The 7,500-nt window shown below is 33.8% G+C and overlaps 1 long non-coding RNA gene across 1 annotated transcript in view; it reads left to right on the forward strand.

Moving 5' to 3' along the window:
* Positions 1 to 7,500, forward strand: part of LOC118766461 — a 17,057-nt gene that overhangs the window by 6,703 nt on the left and 2,854 nt on the right. Inside the window, exon 2 of the long non-coding RNA XR_005002395.1 lies at positions 1,752 to 1,759. This is a non-coding gene — a long non-coding RNA (uncharacterized LOC118766461). The remainder of the gene's footprint in view (positions 1 to 1,751; positions 1,760 to 7,500) is intronic.

Here is a 7,500-nt window from a genome sequence, read left to right on the forward strand (position 1 = left end):
AGCTGTCAGAAGCGTTAGCACACGGGCGAAATGCGTAGCCTTATTTCGTCTGCCGTTTACGTTCTGAGTTCAAATTTCGCCGAGGTCGACTTTGCCTTTATCCTTTTAGAGTCGTTAAATTAAGTACCAGTTGCGTACTGGAGCCTAGGGTAGAATCGAATATGCACAGTATTTAGAGGGGTGAGCTGGCAGAAATGTTAGCACGCCAGGCAAAATGCTTAAAGGTTTTTTTGTCTGCCTTTACGTTCTGAGTTCAAATTCCGCTGAGGTCGACTTTGCTTTTCATCCTTTCGGAACCGATAAATCAAGTACCAGTTGCGCACTGGGGTCAATCTAATCGACTGACCCTCTTCCCCAAAATTTTGGGCTTTATGCCTAGTGTAGAATATAGAAGAATATTCATTATAATACAGGCAGAAGGTCTGCAATTTAAAAATGCAACTAATTAATTACATCAACAGTAGTGTTCAGAAGGTTCTTCTCTCATCGACCGCGAACGGAAAACTCGACCTCGGTGGAATTTCAACGCAGAAAGTAAAACCAGAAGAAAGGCGCCAAACCATTTTATCCGGCGTGCTAACGATTCATCCAGCTAACCGCATGTTTATTTATGTAAATATTGCTTTAAAATTTGGAACAGGCTACCGGACTTTTGAGAGATACAATAAATTGATTACATCGACCCTAGTGATCAACTGGTTCTTATTTATCGATATCGAAGTAAAGTCGACCTAGGTGGATTCGAAACTCAGGATGTGAAGGTGAACGAAATGCCGCTATGCATTTGCCCGTTGGCCCGTGAGCTAACAATTCTGCTTTATATTTATAATAATACTACCACTATGACCGGCGTTGCCGGGTCATAGTGCTAGTGCATGGATATACAGCTGTGTGCGTGTGCATATACACGCGAGTACTGTCCAAATCTCCGACCAATCACATACAGCTAGCTGGCATTCAATTGGCGTATCAAGTTTCGGGCATTTTGGATAGAAAATTCACATAAAAGTCACTTTTATTGATTTTTTAATGGCTTTGTGGGGTGACTTGGGAAATGTAAAGATGTGCACGACCACCCTTGGACGGTTTTGAATGACCATAGAAAGTGCGAACCCTCTGACTGAAAAATTATGGATTTGTATAAAGGACACGCACGCAGACATTTTGCCGTTTATATATAGAGAGATTAATACAATTATTGATATTTTGTTGAGCATTCTGCTTTCATTTAATTCCGCAAACGAATTAAATGATGTGATTTGTAAAGTATTTCTTTAAAAAAGGTGTGTGTATGCGTGTGTATGACTGTGTGTTTGTGTGTGTGTGTGTGCGTACGCGCGTGGGGTAGGTAGGGGATGACTATTTCTACGTCTGTTTGTGTGTGTGATGTAGACGTTAGGCTAAACCATAACAACTAACAAATACAAGAAATTTTATTTTCAGGGGAAGTTACTCAGTTCAGAATTTAAAGAGTAGCCTCCCGTAATATTTCTCGCAATTCATGGAGCTCACCTTTTGGTACGCACACATTCATAGACTCTCTTGCATTTAGTTGCACACACACGCTCGCGCACGCACACACGAAACACACACGAAACACACACACACACACACACACGTACACAGATGCATGTCCATGCGCATGTATCAAGATATATATACATATGCATATCTCTCACTTCTCTCTCTCTCTCTCTCTCTGTATAATATATATATATATACACAGAGAGAGAGGAGAGAGAGAGAGAGAGAGAAGAAAGTATATATATATATATATATATATATTATATATACTACAAAATTAGAAAATGGAGAAACATACTTAAACCAATCAAACATCAACCATCAGATGATACCCAATCAATACTTTATTACACCCTTACATAACAGTAAAGGCATTATACAAATATATTGTAAATATAATTAGACAAGGAAATAGAAATATAAAATATAATATATAATTATATAATTTATATTATATTTTATATTTTATATTCTATTTCCTTGTCTAATTATATTACAATATATTTTGTATAATGCCTTTACTGTTATGTAATGTGTAATTGGTGTTTAATAAAGTATGATTGGGGTATCATCTGATGGGTTGATGTTTGATTGGTTTAAGTATGTTCTCCATTTTCTAATTTTGTAGTATTAATTTACGGTATATTTTACCTTTGCCCACATAATCAGTAGATGAACTATTGCAGGCAATTTTAACATTTATGTATTAGTCATGTGGGTACCTCTCTAGCAGTATATTGGATATATGTTATCCCATGGTGGGTTGAATTTCAACCCCTATCTCATATTTATATATATATTATATATATATATATTAAGATATACAGTGGCGGCGAAAATGTTCAGAACGGCATGTTTTCGTCAGAAAAGTAGATATAATTTTTTATCAAAGTTGTTTATATTCTATAATTTTCACATACAATAAATACGATATTATTTGTAATTGCCTGAGATTTTGGTGTAATTTGAGAGGATAACCAAAAGTTATGGCATGATTTTAGGGATTTACTGCAAAATCCCATGGCGGTGAAAATTAAAAAAAAATTTGGGGGAAAATTTTCGAAAAATTTTTGGGGAAAATTTTCGGTGAAAATCTTCGAAAAATTTTTGGGGAAAATTTTCGGTGAAAAATTGGAAAAATTTTGGGGAAATTTTCGAAAAATTTTTGGGGAAAATTTTCGAGAAAATTTTTGGTGAAAATTTTGGAAAAATTTTTGGGGAAAATTTTCAGTGAAAATTTTGGAAAAATTTTTAGGGAAAATATTCGGTGAAAATTTTGGAAGAATTTTTTGGGAAAATTTTCGGTGAAAATTTTGGAAAAATTTTGGGGGAAAATTTTCGAAAGATTTTTGGGGAAAATTTTGGAAAAATTTTTGAGTAAAATTTTCGGTGAAAATTTTAGAAAAATTTTTGTGGAAAATTTTCCAAAAATCACAAGGCCAGCGGATGCCAAATACACAATGTATGGAAGGCCAGCGGTGCCAAAATTACAAAGTATGGAAGGCCAGCGGTGCCAAAATCACAAAGTATGGAAAGCCAGCAGTGCCAAAATCACAAAGTAGGAAAAGCCAGCGGTGCCAAAATCACAAAGTATGGAAAACCAGCGGTGCCAAAATCACAGAATGTATGGAAAACTAGCAATGCCAAAATCATAAAGTATGGAAACCTAGCGGTGGCACCGCTGCCTTTCCGTACTTTGTGATTTCGGCACCGGTGGCCTTCCATACTTTGTAATTTCGGCACCGATAGGTTTCCATACTTTGTGATTTTGGCACCGCTGGCTTTCCACACTTTGGGGAAAATTTTGTATCATCTGTCTGAATGGTTTGCGTTCTCGTCCCATTTTTTTGTTATCCTTTATGTATTATATATATATATATATATATATATATAATATATATATATATATATATATATTTATTATATAACATATATACATATATATATTAATAAATACACCAATAAGCTAAAGCTAATAAACATTTCACCATATATTGGCTATATAAAATAGTCTAATTTTGGGGCACATAAGCCCACGACGGAAAAAAATGGGTAATTAGTACACGTGGGAATCGGACCCCAAAATCCTATATTCGCTGGCGCAATAATAAGCTTTAGCTCATAATTATATTTATAGAATAACACACATACACGCAGAGTTTTGTAATTGGTAAAGCGTATATAGATATTCGAATGTCGTACACATGTATACAATATATTTTCTGTTATGATATTTTGAAAAAACAAACAATCGCATCCTTAATTTATTATTGAATTATCTGTTACCATTGCTTATTCGTTTCGATCGTACGTACTTCGTCGGTGCAGCTGCCATTTCAAATTATATTACTGTATTTGTATCAGTTCAATTCAAAATAATTACGCTACTTGTTGTCACGTGAAGTTATAGATATCAGAAAGAATGATGAGTAGAAATAAACCGAGCGATAGAAATGGCGATAACGAACAATGAACTCCATTGTGCGTATCTTATTCCTTTTTTATTTTTTGTTTTTGAATTGTTCGAAATAATGCCAATAATTGTTGATAAAGAAATCAGATTAGTTTACGGTGGAAATGAATAAAGTTTTGAAGAATATACATAATTTATTCTCTCACTCTAATTTCTTTCTTTAATTCTAAAGAACGGAATTATACATTGCATAAATTATTTTAAAATGGCCTTCCTCTGTCTGTCTTTGTTTCTCTCTCTCCCATATATATATATATATATATATATATATATATATATATATATATATATATAATATATATATTATCTATAGATATAGATATATATATATATACATATATATATGGATATAGATATACATATATATATGTATATATATATATATATATATATATATATATATATATATATAACATATATATGCATATTTACACACACACACACACACACACACACACATATATATAATATATATATATACACATCAGGAGAGAGAGAGAGAGAGAGAGAAAGAGAGGTGGAGGGATTCTTATTAATCCAACAAGTGGACGAATAGAAGAAATGAAGTTGAAAATGATCAGAGAGAATATTCGAATTAATTAGAATTTAATTATATTTCAAAAAAAAATATAGGAATACACTTGACTGGTTTCACATTAGATTTTGAAAAGTGTATGGAATTGTTTCGTGAATTATATCTATTCTGGCCATTGTTATAAAACTAGTTTGTTTTTAAAGTAGGAATGTGGCTTAAAACGCCACCAGTTTGCGTTTTAAACCAAAAATTGATTGGCTAACGTTCATGTATTATGTTTATGTGACAATGGAGCGAGAAGGTCACATAAAAGCTTTCCTCAATTGAGTATGCTTCATGTCAGATAGAAAATAAAGATATGAAGAGGTGAATTTGGGGCAAGATAAATTTTTGCGCGCAATACGTTTCAAGATTTTCTTTGATTTCTCCTCTTTCATTTCATTAGTATGTGTAGCGTAATAGTAAATCGTTTCCTTCCCGGTAACTGACAGAAAACACAGTCGTCCATCCTTCACTTTGAAGGGCGTCCACATTCCTTTTGTCATGTTTTAAGAAAACAATGTAACGAATTTACCTACACTTGCATTCTTATCTCGAAACTGGAGTCTCTTCAAGCAAAATCTACTTTCGTATTCAAATACCAAACCCCTGACCTCGTTTTGATTTTAACGACTGCATATGCCTCTCTGCTTCTGAGATGGACTTTAATCTATTCATCATGTCCCGTCTAGTCTAAGTGTACACAGCATAAGTTGGTACAGGCAATTTTTTTTCCTTAACCGATCACGATTATTTATAAAACAATAAACATACAACAGTGGTCATTCTTAACTACGTAAATTTACTTAACAAACAGAATATTTCCAACAGCTGAACATCTTACTGCAAAATGTGAAAAATAGAGAAACCTCAGTGTAAGCTTGAAAAGCTTCTGCAATGACTTATGTTGAACGGTAGCATAAGGGGCTCTGAGTTGAAAGCAGTACAGTCTAATTTTGTTCTTCTTTCTGCTGAAAAGCGATGTTTCCACGTACAATACGTTCCAAATAACCCCTACTTTGTCCTGATTCAGAAAATTTCTAGCGCCACTCTTTGAAAGGAATAGATAAAAAGAGGTTTGGTCGGCATAGGAAACTTTATTAGCTTTTCATTAAAGCATTCTAAGTACTTTGAATATGAACAAAAACATGAATAAAAATGTCAATATACGGTCCTTAGGAGATAATCAATAAATTAATTTTAGTATTTCTATCCCTTTTGAGAATTTCGACTTCATGAATGCATAACTTGAAATGAAATAAAGTATTTATGAGAATATGTTGTAATTAAGAAATTATTAAGAAAATGTTTGAAGTTACAATTTTATAGCACAGCAATATAACGTTTATAATTTTGTAATGTGCAATAGATGTAATGTATGAGACCACTTCTCTTCACTCATGCCCCACCACACACACGTAAATAACTTTGCAAAATTACAGATTCAAAGCAGTTATGGACATTTCCGTGAAATGGATTTATTATCATGTCTACATTTTTCAAAGGTCTGTATCAAAATATAGCGACAGGTTGTGATGATTTCTTTTAACAGAGCAGTCTTTGCTCTGCAGTGCATAGGTCACATCTATCGATGCCAGTTTTATGGCTATAACTTTGTTCTACATACATATACATTTAAATAAATAATGTGTAAGAAGCTCTCTAATTACCACTGTTCACTGAAAGAAACTGTTTCGAAAAATATTATCTGGAATATCGTATTGTGAAAGGTATTATCAAAATGGCATTAGTAACAATGTCTTACAAAATTAATCTTTTACTCTTCATTTTAGAAATCGCCGAGGATTCTTCTTTGAATTTAAAAGTGAAGGAAAGCGGACCAGTCTTGTCAAAATCACCGCTTCAGTAAATGACCTACCCACCCAAAACTTTTGCAGTCTGCATAGAAAGAACAAACAGCATTTATAACTTCATTTGTAATGCATCAAAGGAATCGGAAACATTTGCTCACAGAGGACAGAATCTAAAACTTTGTTGAAATACACAATGTTGTATTGCTGCTGAGCAGTTTTTTCAAAGTGGGACTTCCAGCCAGGTAGTCGATCTTGCGGGTTACGTATCCTTCTTTTTAATGCTAGCTTGGATTTGCGACCAGACAAGCAGTTCATTGTACACCATTCACTGGTAATTTATATGATTTTTTAAAGCTGTTAATTTGCACTTCGGTGTACGCTTTTTGGTTTGCAATGTACAGCTGAGCTAATTGCTAAGTACAAAGTTGCTACAGGATTAAGTATTACAGCAGTATTCTTCCACATATTTGATTGTTTTACAGCTGCCAGACTGTTTCAGGATTCCTGAACTTTGGCATTCTCCCAAGAAGCTTTCTTCATTGGGAATGGCACAGTGGGCATGAAGCGCAGCATGCCCCAATGTATGACCCTAAAATTCCATCAAAGAACTGAAAGTTGAGGGTTATAAATACATAACACAAACATGCGCGTACATATATGTGCGTGCGTGTATGTGTGTGCGTGTGTATATATATTATATATATATATGTGTGTGTATGTATGTGTGTGTGTTGCTCATAAAATTAAGAAGTCAATAAAAGTCAATAAAAATTAAAAAGATGCATAGTTTGATTTATGTGTGATACAATTGGAAAAGTAATATCCTTTACGTGCTTCCTCAAATTCTGTATGTGTGTATATATATTTATACACACATACACACACACACACACACACACACACACACACACCACACATATATATATATATATATATATATATACGCGCAAGAGTGGTTGTTTGGTAAATAGCTTGCTTACCAACCACATGGTTCCGGCTTCAGTCCTACTGCGTGGCAACTTGGGCTGTCCCACTGATGAAACTGGCCTTCAGCAAATATTTTTTGGCTGGAAATAGTTAGAAACCATGGCCTGGGAAATAATTGAGATGGTAAA

Source organism: Octopus sinensis, linkage group LG16 (assembly GCF_006345805.1).
Source record: "Octopus sinensis linkage group LG16, ASM634580v1, whole genome shotgun sequence".
In the NCBI taxonomy this organism is placed as follows: domain Eukaryota; kingdom Metazoa; phylum Mollusca; class Cephalopoda; order Octopoda; family Octopodidae; genus Octopus; species Octopus sinensis.